Below are 16,831 nucleotides of genomic sequence, written 5' to 3' on the forward strand. Positions count from 1 at the left end.
AGCTCCCGGGTCCACCTTCCATCTTACCTACCACCCTCCCCTGGGAGAGACAAAACAAGATGGAAATGGAAATTTCCCCTCTCCGATTCTTTGCCCCAAACCTAAATTCAGACCTCAACTTATTCACACAGCAAAGCTCTGGAAATGAGTTATTAAGGATATCCTCCAGGAACTGGAGAGATGGCTCAGTGGTTAAGAGAGCTGGACTCAAGTTCTGGTCCCAGCAACCACATAGTAGCTCACAACCATCTTTAACTCCAGTCCCCAGGGATATGACGCCCTCTTCCAGACTCCAAGGGCAGGGCACACACGTGGTGCACAGACGTACATTTAGACAAAACACACATACAAAAATAAATAAAATAAAAGCCACTCCCTGAATCTCACTCATATCTGTCCCTCACAATTTGAGTGAGAGAAAGAGAAAGGATGGGACTCAGGACTGTGCAAAGTGGAGCCACAGGGCTCCAGTCTCAGCCAGCACACACTCTCCTCCATTTTTCCCCCTTGTATCACGAGCACTCAGATTTTTGCACAGGGTGGCGCCTGCCCTGGGGAATTCTGCACAAGCTGTTCCAGCCAGAAGAGAATGGCCCAGCGCCTGAGACAAGCCCCTTTCCCAAATGTCAAGCAGCTCTGAGTTCACATTCACTGTTGCCCTTAGCCTGAGCTCTAAGTTGGCCACCAGGATCTGCACTGCATGAAGGTCTCCTCTTGAAGGAGCTCGTTTTCAGAACCTGGGTCCTCACTGGGCACCACAGATGTACAGTATAGAATTTATCGTGTAGGCAGGGGTTTTCTTTGGGACCACTGGCTCCCCAGTAGCCAACATGGAGACTTATTAATGATAAATGCTCGGCCAGTAGCATAGGCTTGTTCCTAACTAGGTCTTTCAGCTTTAATTAACCCGAATCTCTCATCTACGTTCTACGGCATGAAGGTACCTTTTTTCAGCACAGCATATTCATCTCAGGCTTCCTCTGTCTCCTGGCGACTCCGCCCACCTTCTTCCCAGTGTCCTCTCTCCCTGGCTCTCCCACCAACCTCTTCCTGCCTAGCTATTGGCCAGTTGACTCTTATTAATTAGTCAATGCGAGCAACACATCTTCACGGTGTACAAAAGGATTATTCCACAGCAATATTTGATTGCAAACAACAGCCAAGAGGCTCAGGCAACGGGAACCACATGTCTCCCTTAGAAAAAGCTCTGGTGCTCAGCCATTTGAGGGTGCCTCTGACTCTTGGGCATTCACTCCACAATTGCAGCTTGGACCCTTCTCTGTAATCTTCAAGACTGTACACCAGGCAAGAGCAGGAGAACGCCAGGCTCAGCCGGTCATGTGACCAGAAGAGCAAAATGCCTCCTTCGACTACTGCGCTTCCCTCTGCAGAATCCCATAAGCGTTCTATCTGCCAAAGCTCTGTCCTGGACCATGTCTAGAAGAAAAGAAAATGAGCCATGTGCTTTTTGTTTTGACTCCTTTGGTAGACGGAGCAGGTTTCGCGGGGATGGGAATGGCAGAGGCGCGCCCAGCTCCAGACTCATCAGTCACGCCAGAGAAAGGAGGGGGGGAGGGAGGGGTTTTGCGTCTGGGTCTCTGCACTCATCGGCTACACAAACCCATGAAACTTTGGGAAGAAGAAAGAGCAGCTAAATATTTCGATGATTTGCTCACATGAAGAACTTGCCATTGGCAGCAAAGATTTGCAGAGCAGGCAATGGAACAAGACATCATTACACAGCCGGGAAGTGGACCTTCATCATTAATAAAGGAGATGCTTCCTAATTTGGGTAATGAAATTGAAGGCTTAGATGAGCACTGCTTTTATTCATATTTATTGGGTGCCTAACCCTGTGAAATAGCAAAAAATGAAGAAAAAATTGGGTCACAATAGACATAGGCCCACCCCCAAGCAGCAAGCATTGTACACGAAGACAATTACCCTCATTGCCACGTCTGAGAAGCAAAGTGTGGTACGAACAGCCGTCTCAGTTTACCCCACCTAAGGTGTTTCTTAGGACACGGGACCAAGACGGCTTAGAAGAAAAGCAGGAAAGTTCTAGAAATGAACTAATTCTAAATGAGCAAAGTGAGACTACATGATGTCCAATGACTTAACCAGGATAACCCGGTGGAAATCATCATGGCACTTCCAGTGAATGCCCTACGCTGGGTGTGTGTGACTCCCCATCTTCCCCACGGTGTGGCTCTCACCGCTACCCCTCCCTTCTCTTCTGTCTCTTAGCTCTCCTGTATCCACACACACAAGGTTGAGAAGTCCCACACAGATCAACAGGCGATTAACCAAGCCCAGCTCCCAGTGGCCGACTTGAGTAGATTTAAGGGGCTCATGCCTCCATGTAACAGCAGCTGTTTTGATGTCTCCAGACCATTGATGTTCAGTTGCTTACAAAAGGTTTCTCAGGCTCAGCTGTGTGTTACCTAGGAAGGGTTTAGAATACTCTAAAGCTGTGCCCAATGAAGGCAGACTTTCTGAGAGTGGCCTGGATGGTGGGAGAGGTTATTTTTGTTCGTTTGTTTAGTTCTTTTAGCTTTCCTTATCTGCAAAAGATAGCTTAAACATCGTGTATGAAGGCCAATGGTTTTGCATATGTTCCCACCCACCCCTCGCCCAGCTCAAACTAAAAACCTTTATAGTCCCTCCGGATATTCCATTCCGTGCCTGGGAGAGTTTTTAAGCCCCATGAGTCTAACGTGCAATTGGGTTTGAGCTGTACTGCCTTAGGGTCATACCCCATGCGGCCCTTAAAAGGGTCCTGCAAGTCTTTCTGGACAGGGCAGAAGATGCCCCTGAATGAAGAATGGAAAGAAAATAAACATAGCGAGAGCTTATACTCCCAGCACTCAGGAGGCTGAGGCTGGACCACATGCCCAGGGCAGAGAGGTGGAGAGCAGGCTCAATGGTGGAGCCTACAGTGTTCATTCCTAACATATTTCATATGCACTCAAAGTAGGAATCTTGAAAGCAGAGGAAGCATATTTCCAAGAGCTAAAGAAAGTGTCTAACCCAGAGAAAAGTCAAGTGGGAAAAGAGAATAAAGGGGTTTGTAAGCCGGTGACTACCACGTCTCCTTTAGAAGGTTACACGGATTCTCTGGGAAGATAGGCCAAAGGCAGCTTTTGGTCCTTTTTGTGCTTTCTGTCTTTTTTCCTTTGACCTATGAAGGATAAGTTCAGGAAAACATGGGTTCTGGAACTTGTTCGCCAGCAGAGATCAAACCCGGTCTATGCAGAAGTGGTTCCCATGACTGCTGGCAAATCCGGTGTGTGCAGAGCTGATGTCAGCTGCTAAACGGAATGGGGAGAGCGGGGTGTCTCAACGGTGGTGTGCCTGTCTGTGTGTGTGTGTGTGTGTGTGTGTGTGTGTGTGTGTGTGTGTGTGCATGCGTACGTGCATATCCCTGTACATGAAGCCAGAAAACCAGCTGAGGACTGGGGAAATTGATGTTGTAACCAGCAAAAGGCCAGTGACATTTCGGAATGATCCATGTCACAAGCACACTGAACTGCCCTGGGTCACCAGGGGAGGCTTTTTAAAAAATAGAGTGAGAGACCTTAGGAGTTTGAAAAATATGTGTTTTGCCTGGAAGGCAGTTAAAAAGGCTTTACTGTGTCAGCAGGCTCTGATCATTTATACATTTTTTCTGCCCACATATTTTATTCATAATGACTATTTTATTCTCCTTTATTATGTCAAGTTGGTGTTGGACATTTCTGTGTTTTTCTTAGAAAACAACCCATTATTCGAATGAGTCACATGACTCCAGTTAAACTCCAGCACGTTGGGGGGCAAGGCTAGCTTCGGAGTTGGGGGTTAATATTTATTATTGCGTTTTCCCAAGTGTCTCATGCCAGGTGGGAGGTGGGAAGGGAGTGTGGTTTGAACAATGGCAGAGAATTCAGGGGCAAAAGACTGGCACCATTCGGACTCGAAGAAAGAAAGGTGCCACGTTGTTCCCCAGCAGACAGAGCAACGCTGTGAGCTGGTGACTGCATTGGTGTTGCCTCTTTCTCCTCCGCCAAGAACCGCCATTGTTCCTAGCAGACCTGAGCTGGGCTGCCATTCCTGTTACTCACAGCCCTTTGAGGATGGGGAGACTGTGGGTCCTCCTGACCCGGATTCTTCTCATCCAGACGACAATTTGGTCGCTATTTGGAGTTTGTAGATCTACCAATTATCCTCTGAGAGACACTAGTCCTAAACTCGGTGGACTAAAGTGGGGAAGGCTCAAGGGTCCATGGAAAATGCTGGCAGCTCCTCCTCACTATTGGCCATTTCCCATGGGTGTTAGCAAATGACAGGCACTGGGAGACCGTGAGGTGAAACTACCGCCCTTCACCTCAATACCTCCTAACTGTGGTTAGGCGTGAAATGCCTTCGCATGCGACATTGGTCCCAGACACTGGGGCTGTTGAGGGAAGATGTGAAACTTTTAGGTGCAACCTCATTGGAGGAAGTGAGTGCTGAGGGCGGGGTTTGAGTGTTTCCAGCCAACCCTGTTTCTAGTCTTCTTCCTTGCTGTGAACTCTGCCACATCACCAAGATGGACTGGATCCCCTGAGACCATGAGCCAGAACTAATCCTTCCTCCCTAAATTGCTTCTTGCCAGGTCACAGCAATAAGAGAAAGTGGACTTTACACACCACAGGATTATAGATGGAAGTTTCTGTCCCACCCATTCCCACAGCCTATTAGCTCAGGTTTATTATTAAGTAACTCTTACAACTTAAATTAACCAAGAATTCTTTTCTATGTTTAGCCATGTGGCTTGGAACCTTTTCAGTGAGGCATTCTCATCTTGCTTCCTCTGTGTCTGGGTGGCAACTGCAAACTGAGCTTTTCTTCTTCCCAGAATTCTCCTAGTTTGGTCACCTTCATGACTGGCTATTGGCCAATCAGCATTTTATTAAACCAATATGAGTGACAAATCTTTACAGTGAACAAGAACATTCTCCCACTGCACAGGATTTTTCTTCTCCACCCAGAGTGTTTTAAAAACAAGTAACTTAAAGAATACTGAGACACAGGGTGGGCTCATGTAGGCCAGTCTGGCCACAAACAGGTGATCCCCCAGCCTCAGCCTCCAGAGTGCTGGTATTACAGGTGTGCATCATCATGCCTGGCTTGTAACTTGCTTGATCAAAAGGCTGTGCCAGAGTGAAGAGTCCTTCAATGACCGTGATAGACAGGGCTGCCATCTCCATCTTTTGGGGGCCTTTCTCTTGCTGGCTGTGGAAGAAAATGATCAGGTTTGGGAAACCCACATAATGGTGGTGTGGTCCTAGGTGGTCTCTGGGAGCTGAGGGCAGACAGCTGCCAATAACCAATGAGAAGCCAGAGCCTGAGTCCTAGAGTGGCAGGGAGTCAGCTAAAGCTTCCAATGAGCCCGTAGCGCTGGCCGCTAGCCGACACCTGGACCACAGCTCCATGAATCCCTGAGCTGGGAAGCCTGTCTCGAATGCTAGAACGGAGTGCTTAGCAGCTCTGAAATGCTAAATATGGTGTTCAAAGCAAACCGTTTGTGCAGGGAAACTCGCTGCCCTGTAACAGATGAACAATAATCAGAATAGGGTAGCACGTCTAAGATTACTTCAAGGCCTGACGTTAGCCAAGACTCTCTCATCCAGGCAAGCTTCCCACAGGGAAACTGAGTCCTAAGCAGTGAATGTACTTGTCCTGGGTCATTGGGTTCCAGTTCTGCTTAAATCAATAAAACCAAGTGACACATCCCATCTATGGCCGTACATGAACACAAAGTCTGGGGAGGGAAGGATACAGCCCCTCTGAGAGTCTGTATGTGAAAATATGCATTTTTAATTTTGCTGGGGTGACACATTCTGAAGCAACATTCATGTTGTGATAAGCTGGGATTGAGAGTCATAATGCAGAGAAGAACTGCATGTTATAAGTACAAGTTTCTGGGCAGAAGAAATTTGTCCAGAGTCAGAGCCGCCATTGAAAACCCTGGAAGCCAGCGGTCTCAACCTTCATAATGCTGCGACTCTTTAACACAGTACCGCATGTTGTGCTGACCCCCAACCATAAAGTTATTTTCATAGCTGCTTCATAACTGTAATTTTTGCTACTGTTATGAATCTGATATGCAGGATGGTCTTAGGCAACTCCTGTGAGAGGGTTGTTTGACCCCCAAGGGATTGCAACCCACAGGTTGAGAACTGCTGCTTTAAGCCATGTGTAAGATACAGTGTGTGTGTGCATGTTATTGTATTGTGTTCCACCTTACATTGTAATTCTTACACACACTGAAGTGTAAAAAATCACTCAGCCAGATTTGGGGATCAGCTATATTCAGAACACGAGTATTTTAGCCATTCCTCCTTAATGTGATTTGTATGATGAATGAACACAGATGGAAAATGGGAAAGCATCCTCAGGCCTTTGAATAGAGTTCCCCTTTCTGGATTTGAAAGTACGCACCCAGGATGGAGAGATAGTTCAGCAGTTAGAAGGATTTGCTCGGGCTGGAGAGATGGCTCAGAGGTTAAGAGCACTGACTGCTCTTCCGAAGGTCCTGAGTTCAATTCCCAGCAACCACATGGTGCCCACATGGAGGCTGATTACTGTGTACTTAATAATAAAATAATTGTTTAAAAAAAAAGAATTTGCTTCTCTTACAGAGGACCAGAGTTCCGTGCCCAGCACCCATGCCAGGTGCCTCACAACCATCTGGAATGCCAGTCGGTGGTGGGGGTGGTGGGCAATGCCTTCTTCTGGTCTCTGGGGATACTGCACATACATGACATACAGACAGACAGAGGTGCATGCACATTTATATGGTGTTAAAGTTCTTACACTGCTGATGAGCGTTGAGTGAGATAGCACACGTGAGACACATCAGCCTTCAGACAGGAACAGAGTTAGGTGCACGATAAACTTTTGCATATGCTGTTGTTGCGGAGACAAGGTCTCAGTGCAATTACACTGGAATGAGAAGCCCAGAGCCAAGCCTAGGGGTAAGCTGTGGAGATGGCAATAGGATATCTCCCACCTATAAGAAGAGCGTGGTGCAGTTCAAACACACCACACACTCCCAGATTCTGGGAATTGTGGCCACTATAAACTTGCTCCGTTTAGGGCCTATTGGCCACCAGTATCTCTGCCCTTTGAAAATAGGTGTTTACACCAAATGGTATGAAATGCCCCATGCCAGTGCCTAGCCACTTATCCTTCGTGTCCTAGAGATTAGAAATCTGAGCTGGAGAGATGGTTAGGTTGGCAAAGTGCTCGTCTTGCCAGCACTGGGACCCACATTTTAAAGAGCCAGGTGAGGAGGTGCACGCTTGTAATCCAGCAACGGGGAGACAAAGACAGAACTCCCGAGGCTCCCTGGCCAGCGGTCTAGTCAAATCTGTGAGCCCAGGATAAATGTGAGACCCTGCTGCAAGAAACAAGGAGGCCAGCACCTAAAATATGACCCCTAAGATTGTCCTCTGCACTCCACGTGCACACACACAGACACACACACTTGTGCATACCAGCACATAGGTGTGCGCGCACACACACACACACACCTGAAAGACTTAAGATTCTAATTCTAGTGTCAAATTTTCAGAAACTGGAGGATCAAAGCAGGGCACAGCAGTAAGAGAAGGCAACAGAGAATGTTCTGGAAGAAAGAGACATGGTGAACAGCCATCCCCTCCCTCTAGAAGAATTCAAATCTGGATACTTCTCAAATGCCATGTAGATGATATGGCAGCTGGATTCTGCCAGCGAGCACATCTTTCCAAGTTCTTACGGGCCTGCAGGTGGCAAAGCCAGTTTCCATTGTCTCCAAAATCCTAGCTTTTGAAAAAGGAACATGCTGCTAGCTTGTATGGAAACAAGACAGCAGATGTTGGCCCGTGCACATTAAATCATTAAAGATTTGAGATAATAAAGCATTCATTCTAGGGCTTGTAGCCACAAAGTTCTGTTCAGGGTTACCGGGAGGTGAGGTTTTATCTCCGCTCACTCTCCATGAAGGATCGTTTCTCTGCAGCCCTCACTACTGGTATCCCACCTGCTTAGACGTGAGATACAAACGTGGAATATCATTTTATCTGCACGTATTTAAAAGGCAATGTCCAAATATTATGCTGTTGGAAAGGAGACACCTGTCCAAAAAATTCCCAAGGTTTTAGAGAGTGCACTTAAGCTCAGATGTAGACACAAGCAAAGCTCGTTTTTCATCCGGCAGAAGCCTTCACCCTAGCCAAGGCTTGGAACACATGCAGGTCGTCCTGCGGATAGAGCAATGGCTCATTCAGCTGACACCGCCTGCTCCATGCCAGTGTGTCTCCACGTCACTAAAGCTGAGCCCTCGCTCGTCACATGTATTTATTTTAGCCATTTGGCATGGCAATATTTCTGGGTGTTCCTTGCACTCGTCCTTGCCTTTTAAAAGAGAGGCTGAAAAACATTATTTAATCTCTGCTTCCTGGCTCGGGGTCATCGTCATGAACATCAAGGGTTGAGTTGTTCCGTTCTCCGAAGCAGTGCTTGCCTTGAGGTCCCCACAGTGTGAACAGAGCTGTCTGACTTCATTTGACAGGAGCTGTGGGGCCCCATGATTTTAAGGTTGTGGGGGCCAGCTTTTGACGTCACCTTTTAGTAATCTCATTGTATCTAATCCTCCTTTGGCTCCCTGCTTCTTTTATTTATCGTTTCTGAGTTCATGTGTGTGCATGTACATGTGAGAGAGAGTATGTGAATGTGTGCACACACGTGCATGTGGAGAACACGGGTCAACACTGAGTGTCTTAGCCACTTTACCCTGTTTTTAGACTGAGACTCTTGAGGAATCTACAACTCACCAACTGGGCTAGCCAGGTTGGCCAGGAGTCTGCCTCTGCCCTCCCAGTGCTGGGGTTACAGACACAGACAAATCTAGTTTTTTTTACATAGGAGCTGGGATCTGAACTCAGATCCTCACATTTGATGTCTCCCGAGCCATCTGTCCAACTCTAAACTTGTTGTTTAACCTAACAGGACGTACAACGCATACCTTAAATAGCCGGAGTTGTTTTCCATATTCTTTAAAAATATTTTTAATTATTATTGTGTTGTGTGTGTGTGTGTGTGTGTGTGTGTGTGTGAGAGAGAGAGAGAGAGAGAGAGAGAGAGAGAGAGAGAGAGAGAGAGAGAGAACATACATCACTGAAGGTGCTTATGAGGGCTACAAGAATCAGATCCCCATAGAACTGGGTTTCCAGGCAGCTGTGAGCTGCTGGGGTGCTAGAAACCAAACTCGGGTCCTCTATAAGAGTGTGCTCTTGACCACTGAGCATTCCCCAGCCCCCACATAGTCTTTCTTTGTTAGCATAAATGAGCTGTGTCTTGCTAAGAAGGGAAGCAAAGCAGTATTCTCTAGTACCCGCTAAGGATATTTCAACAGGTAGGACTTTATCCTGTCCTGAGCCAGGAGACATGTGTTAAAACTGGACAAACACGGATCCTCTGGTCCAGAGTAGGCTTTCTCCTGTCACCTCTCATGCGAGCAGAGTGGGCTGGGTCTGATTTCGTCACTTAGTCATTTTCAACTTTAGTCTCCACAGTGAGGCTGCCCCACAGTGACCGTGCGGTAACGGAAAACCAGCCCCTCTCAGTAATCTATTGCCGAGCCACAACTCAGCTGATGACTTAGCAGTTTAGAGCAACAATCAGTTGTTATTTCCCAGGATTCTGCAGGCTGAGAATTTCAGGTTCTAGTTAGTCATGTTTGATAAAGGACAGCCTGAAGATGTTCCCTCGGCTACACTTAGCTGCAAATGGGCTGGGAGGCTGAAGAAGATGTTGCCCCGTGTAACAGATGGCTTGATGCTCCTCCATCAGTTTCTCTCCTTCCTCTTGGACACAGTGTATAATCTCATCCTTGTTTTAATACAGTGTGGTGTTTGCCTCCTTGTGGAGAAGTCCACGCCGAAAAGCCTTGTAAAGAGCATGCCAGAACTGGCACTGGATCACTTTTGCCACCGTGTGTGTGTGTGTGTGTGTGTGTGTGTGTGTGTGTGTCCTGTTGTGTGTGTAGGGTGGGTGTGGAACTGGCGTGTGTGCATATTCATGTAGATTTGTGTATGTGACGGCCACCTGTTGATGACAGGGGTCTTCCTCAACAGCTCTCCGTACTCCTTTTGAGGTAGGGTCTCTCACTCAGTCTGGAAGTAGCTGGCAAGTAAGCTCCAGGGATTTTCTTGCCTCCACCTCACCCGCAGGGCTAGGGTGACAGGTGCACGCTGCCACACCTGGCTTTTACGTATGGACTGAGGATCTGAATTCCGGTCTTCAGGCTTTGCCTGACAGGCACTTTACCAACTGTGCCACCTCCCCAGCGCCATGGTTGCCACGCTGTATTGATCAAATCTGAGAGATTCTCAGGGGAAGGAGAGGCATCCACTCTGGATGGGAAGGGCTGCCAGACACTCACAGGAGAAGGGCACGCCCCTACGGCCTTCACTCCCTCTTCAAGGTCTTGAAGGATCCGTGGTTCTTCCTCCTACATGAAAGTGTTAATTAGTTGTGCTATACCTGACTATCCTCTCAAAAGGCACAGTGAGAGGAAGGATGGAGGGATGGCTCAGAGGTTAAGAGCCCCGGCTGCTCACCCAGAGGACCTGAGTTCAATTCCCAGAACCTACATGGCAGCTCCCAACTGTCTGTAACTCAGATCTGATGCCCTCTTCTGGCCTCTTTGGGCAGGAAGTAAGTGGTTCACACACTCACACAGAAGGAAATAGTAACACACATAGAATAAATAAATCTACTAAAAAAAATTAAAGCTGACTCGATTTGGTAATTGGCATTTTTATTCTAGGAAAGAATTAAGAATAAGTTTACAGTTTAATTAGATCTTTCCCTTGGAGCAGATCCAAATGTGTATTTTCTGGACATACAGCCAAGAGTCCAGGTCACTTTAAAACCTGATGAGTCACACAATCTCCAGAAGCAGACATCATCTCCTCCTGAGCTTCCTGTGCAGCTGGGTCTGCCTCTGGTTGCGGTTATAACAGCATGAAAGCTTTCGCCCACCCAGCCAATAAACGGCCTCACTATCCTTGTTGTCTACCACAGAGGGGTGGTGTGGCTTTCTCTTGTTCAAACATTTCTATTCGAGCTTCAAGAATTTCATAGGATACATTTTGATTATATTCATCCTCCAACGTCTCCCCCTAAATCTACACCTTCCTCTGTACCTCCCGTCCTATATCCTCCTTTTTAAAAAATAACTTATCAACTCCAATTGGTGCTGAAAATACTCCTGCATGCGGGGCATCCAGCAGGGTGGGGCCTGTCTCCTAGGAACCACACCTTCCTAGCTTGGGGAGGTCAAATTGTCCATGCACTAGGAACGTGCAAGCTGTGTCTTGCGGGTGCCTTGGCAGCAACTTCAGCATAGCATTCCACAGGGAAGCAGGCTCATTCTGTTGGGATGTGGGGGAAGGACAGGAGACTGTCACAACAAAGGGGATATTAATTAACTTTGTCTTTAGAGGTAACATATTCGTGGGCTGTCAAGATGGCTTACCAGGTAAAAGCATCTTCGGTCAAGATATTCCTTCAATCAGGGATGTTCCCTCAATTCTCAAGACCCACATAGTAAAAGGTGATGTTTTCTGTTGACTCCAGGGCTGCACATAAAACTCCTGATATTTTAATTATTATCTGCAGCCCATGGACTTGCAGTCAGCGCCCCAATGGTCACTCGGGGCTGCAGCCTGGAGGGCCTTCTGGTATGTAGGTTTAAACTAAGTCTCTGTCGTTCTATTTACTAACAAGGACTGGGGAGTCAGATGTGGGGGCAAAACCCTGCTAGATCAGAGAAGCAGATAAGCAACCAGCTGACCTTCCTTTTTGACCAAAAACCTAGCAAAAAACATGTCTCTTTACTCATCCTAAAACCAAAACTCAAGGCCCCACCCTTTCTTTCCTGTGCACCTTCTCTATTCAAATTGCTGGCTTCTCTATGGCCAGCTCTGGTCAGCTAGTCATTAGCTCCACCCTGCTGAGTCAAGCTAAACTTTATTTAACAGTAGTGGAGTGTCACAGTGTGATCAAAATCCCCACAATGAAAAGGATGGAACCAACTTCCTCAAGCTGTCTCTTGACCTCCACGTGTGTGCTGTGGTAACACACACACACACACACACACACACACACGTCTTTAGTAATAACACAACGCACTATCTAATAATTTACAGTGTCTGCTTTGCTTTCACAAATCCCAGACATTATGGGTAATAATAACAGCAACATCCCTCATCAGCTCTACTCGATTTTAAGCTGTGCTAGACAGGAATCATGAGACGCCTGGGGCCTTGTATATCACCTACCCCAAGACTGCTCTATAAATATTTGTCAAAAACTTTAATCGACTGAGTTCTTGCCATGTGGCAGGCATCTCTCTGTGCACATTAAGTCCAACCTTTCAATCGTTGACAGAATACGCATGATGAAGACGCTGTAGTAGGCCTGATTTACAGGGGACAACCGAACAGTGCCCATCTTGCTAAAGACCCACTTACTAACAAGTGGCCAAATCAGGATATGACTTTAGGTCTCTTTGACCCCCAAACCAGCTCTGAATTGGTCTCTGTCACAGGAGTCAATAGCACACAGACCAGAGGCTCTGTGCCCACCACTTATGTAGGACTCGCTGCTCAAGGATGGATTCATATTCTAAAGTGCTTAAAGAAAAAATAATCCAGATTAGATGCTCCACAAGTCATGGAAATTAACCTCTACCTTGCATGTTCCTCTATGACTCTGGGCTGGAACAAAACCATGCCCATTCCTATGCTGACATCCTATTTCTGTGTTGACACCAGGGTAGCAAGCCATTTGGTCCCAAAGGGGAGAAAAACAGTTTACTCTCTAGATCCTTATAGAAAAAGCTTGATAATCCCCATTCTTACACTTTATATTATCTTTTTAATAGGTGGGGGCGCTGGAGAAAAGTCTCTCATTGGTCCGGAGTTCACCAACTTGACTAGACTAGCTGACCAGAGAGGCCCCAGGGATCCTGAGGTCTCCATTCACCCAGGGCTGGGACCACGAGCAAACCACCATGCTTGGCATTTTGACATGGGCTCTGGGGATCTGACTCTGGTCCATGCGCTTGCAAGCAAGCTGCCTCACCAACTGTGCCATCTCCCCAGCCCTGCATTATCTTTCTCATAATGTGAGCTTCAAGGATACAAGCGTCGCAATTAAGTTGCTCTTGCTATTTTTTCAAATAACACCTCATTTCAATAAGCTGCCTGCAACACCCCCATTAAAGCCTCGGTGTATGGGCTCAGTGCCGGTTTCAAGTTGGTGCCTCTCAGGAAGCAAATCCCCCTGAGAACGGAAGCTCATTATTTGCTTAATAACAGTGGCAGAAAGCAGTGCGCTGTTTAGCGAAAGGCAATGGTCCAGGAAAAGGCCACTGATATTCCCAAATGCAGCGATGTCTCGTTTTCCAGGCTAATTTCCCAGTGTGAAAAGAGCCCAAGGCCCAGTCTTGAAAAGGTTCCAGTCACACGGAATCCCCGGTTTTGGACAAAAGATGTTGGGGGGGAGGGGTCTTATTCCTCTCATTCCCTGGAGCCCAAAGAATCAAAGATAAGGATGAGAATTGTCAAGTTCACCTGGGAAAGTGGTGAGGGTGTTGAGTCCTTTTAAATGTGTTTAAGCCATAAAGAGCTCACAATCAAACGTAAGGACCACTTTGGACTCCACCGACCACAGACAAGAGGCTGTGTGGGCTGCAGCAGAAGGGTCATGACACACTCAGGATCAGGGCACTTAACCCGTGGGTCGTGACTCCTTTGGGGTGGTATATCCTGCACATGAGCTATTTACATTATGATTCACAACAGTAACAACACTTTATCTATGAAGTAGCAGTGCAGTAATTTCATGGTTGGGGGTCACCACAACCTGAGGAGCTGTGTTAAGGGGCTGCAGCGTGAGGGAGGTCGAGAGCCACTACTCTAAATGACGGTGTTAACAGCCCATAGAAGAAGCAACGAGCTTTTCTTTCCTCCCCACCCCAGAAATAGGTTCACACCGAAGATGTTCGAATGTCAGTCAGCAAGAAGGAAGATCACTTTTCGAAACACACTTTGTGTCAGCATGCAGGCCTTGTGTCTAGCAGCCACGTAACCGACAATGAGACGACTAAGCTCCCCTGCAACGTGCATGGGTTTTTCCAAGGAGGGTGCTGGCGTGAACCATATCCCAGGCCTCAGGAGCAACGTAGGTTTTCTTACACATAACAAGCCCTTCATCAAACAAGGGGGAAGACTCAGATCAAGAGTACTGTATTTGTGGAGGTCCCTTTGTGCTGAAGTGAAATCTTTTTGTAGCCAGTTATCCTACCTTCTGTTCCACCAAGTAGAGAGCTTGTTCTAGAACCTTTTGATACATGTTGTAGGCAGTGTTTCCAACCTGAAGAAGCCTGCCAGGGCTGAGGGACATCATTTTGAAGGCTGCCTGGTGACAAATTTTCGTCTTGTTTCTGGATGGTTTTGTTCTTGTCTATAAAGCAATGATCAAATGAAGAAGCCAAGTAGAACACAGGTCGGGAAAGTGAGCAGGGCTCCAAGAAGAATAAACAATTAACTTGGGCAGAGAGGTTACAATACCAGCAGAGAGAGGCTGAGGTGTGATCAGGGCCTTGAAGGGTGTGGAGAGTCCATAAGTTGGAGAAAGGAGAACATATCCTAGAACGATCACTCTGGAAGCTGGGAGACATCTCAGTCAGGAAGGGGCTTCCCATGCAAGCGTGAGAACCTGAGTTCAAATCCCCAAAGCCCACATCAAAAAAAATAAGAAAGAATCAAAAAAAAGTCAGACATGGAAGTGTGTGCCTATAGCCATGGCACTGAGGAAGAGGTGAGTGGGTAATCCCCAAGGCTCACTGGCCAGCCAGTCTAGCCACATTGGTGACCTTCAGGTTCAATGAGAGACCCTGCCTCAAAAAATAAAATGAAGAACAACTGAGACAGATGTGTGTTTGTGCACACACACACAGGCACACACACGGGCAGGGGGAATGAGTCTAGAGACAAGGAAGGGTGGTTCTCCATCCTCCCTCTGGGATAAGGTTTATGAATCAGCACCACTGAGGCTTTCCACAAAGCTCCTGCTCGCCTAGAACCCACAGTGCTGACAGCATCCAAATGCCCCAAAGCTCCACTCAGCCACATTTGTGTCTCTGCTCAGGACTTTCACTGTGGCATCTGTTTCTTCTCCCGGGTAGGATCTTCCGGGGATCCAGTGGGTGGCAGCAGATGAATCCCGAACTCCCTTGAGACTGAGCAGTTAGCAGCCTGGACGGGAATGATGGCTGGCCTCTTGAGGACAGAACGGAAGAGCTGCTGGGCTCCAATCTGCCAGGGCTGGAGCTCTGATCAGACTCGGGGTTGAGAAAGGACGATTCAGCACAGAGTTGGAGAACAGAGACTTTGAGGCTGAACCATCATTTATTCATTCATGGACTGACTTTACTGAACTTTTTTAATATTCTAGGCATGACAGAATGGCCAAATAAAAAGTTTTACGTGTGCAATTTATAACAAAAAAGAATGCAAATAAATGAGCATTGTTTAGTGCTTACTATGGGCACAAAATCACTATGGGTACCAGGAATTTTCAATATTTTGCAAATGCATTGATGGCAGCATTTCAAAAACATGTGGCCAACCCAGTTTTTTCACATAGCTGGCCAGCATTGTCATCCACAAGTCCAATCTCACCAACCGTGCAAGTCACAAAGCAAAACTCTCCCCGAAACTCACCTTGTGTTTTAAGTAAGTTTACAATATTGTGTTGGGCACGTCTATACCTCTCTGGGGGCACATGTGGCCCATGGGCTGTACAAGAAAACTCTATGCTACCACTGTACCCAAGACATAGACCAGAAAACAGCCACTGAGACTTGAGTTCAACTGGGGTAAGAGCACTGGCATTTGACCCCAGTGATAGGACTCTCTACCACCAGGGGCATCAGAGGGTGACCAGGGCTTGGGAAAGGGTCAGCCATGAAGTCCACTTGAGTGGGGATATTTGAGTAGTACACAAACGAGGAAAAGCCAGGCATGTCAGGACCTGGGAAAGGCGTTCTGAGGAGATCACAGAGCTGAGGCTCCATGGAGGACATGGGCTTGCCCAATCAGAGGCAGCAGCTGGAGTGTCCCATAGGGATGGATAGAGAGACCTGGAATGGGGGCTGCTGGGATAGATTTGGACTGATCCTTACTCTTACATTCTCTCCACCCACTCTTCTGCAATGTATTTTTTATTTGCCTTGATTCACACTTGAAAAAATTGTTTTGCTTGTTTTTGTTATTGTTGCTGTTTGTTTACACACTTTGCCTGCATGAAAGTGCATGCACCGTGAGCATGTGGCGCCTGCAGAGGCCAGAAGGGGGCCTCAGATTCCCTGGCACTATAACTGCTCTATACCATCACTCTAGTGAGCGGTGAGTTTTACACTAGTAAGATTTCTTCCTTTCTGCTTAGGTATTAGTTCTTCTCCCTTTGTCCTGACAAATACCTGACAAGAAGCAACAGAAGGAAAAGAAGGAGGAAGAGGAGGAGAGGGGGAGGGAGGGAGGGAGGGAGGGAAGGAAGGAGGAAGGGAGGAAAGAAGGAAGGAAAAAAGGAAGGAAGGGGAGGAAGAGGAGGGAAGGAAGGAGAGGGGGGAGGCAGAAGGAGGAAGGAAGGAGTGTGCCACCTGTGCCACCTCTACCACCTGGATTCGCTACTGGGGAAGGGTCAGGGGATTAAAGAACACACAGAGATATGGGTCACTCTTGAAGCAAGA

At 47.3% G+C, this 16,831-nt stretch overlaps 1 protein-coding gene across 4 annotated transcripts in view; it reads left to right on the forward strand.

The window, feature by feature from the left end:
- Tshz2 (teashirt zinc finger homeobox 2) overlaps positions 1-16,831 on the forward strand; it is a 448,707-nt gene that overhangs the window by 304,840 nt on the left and 127,036 nt on the right. Inside the window, exon 3 of one of the 4 annotated variants that reach the window (XM_075963171.1) lies at positions 14,058-14,074. The exons of the other annotated variants lie outside the window; for them this stretch is intronic. The gene's annotated coding sequence lies outside the window, so the exon portion shown is untranslated. Of the gene's footprint in view, positions 1-14,057; positions 14,075-16,831 lie in introns of those variants that run through there. 4 annotated transcript variants of the gene reach the window in all.

The sequence above is a fragment of the Microtus pennsylvanicus genome, chromosome 2, assembly GCF_037038515.1.
Source record: "Microtus pennsylvanicus isolate mMicPen1 chromosome 2, mMicPen1.hap1, whole genome shotgun sequence".
In the NCBI taxonomy this organism is placed as follows: Eukaryota; Metazoa; Chordata; class Mammalia; order Rodentia; family Cricetidae; genus Microtus; species Microtus pennsylvanicus.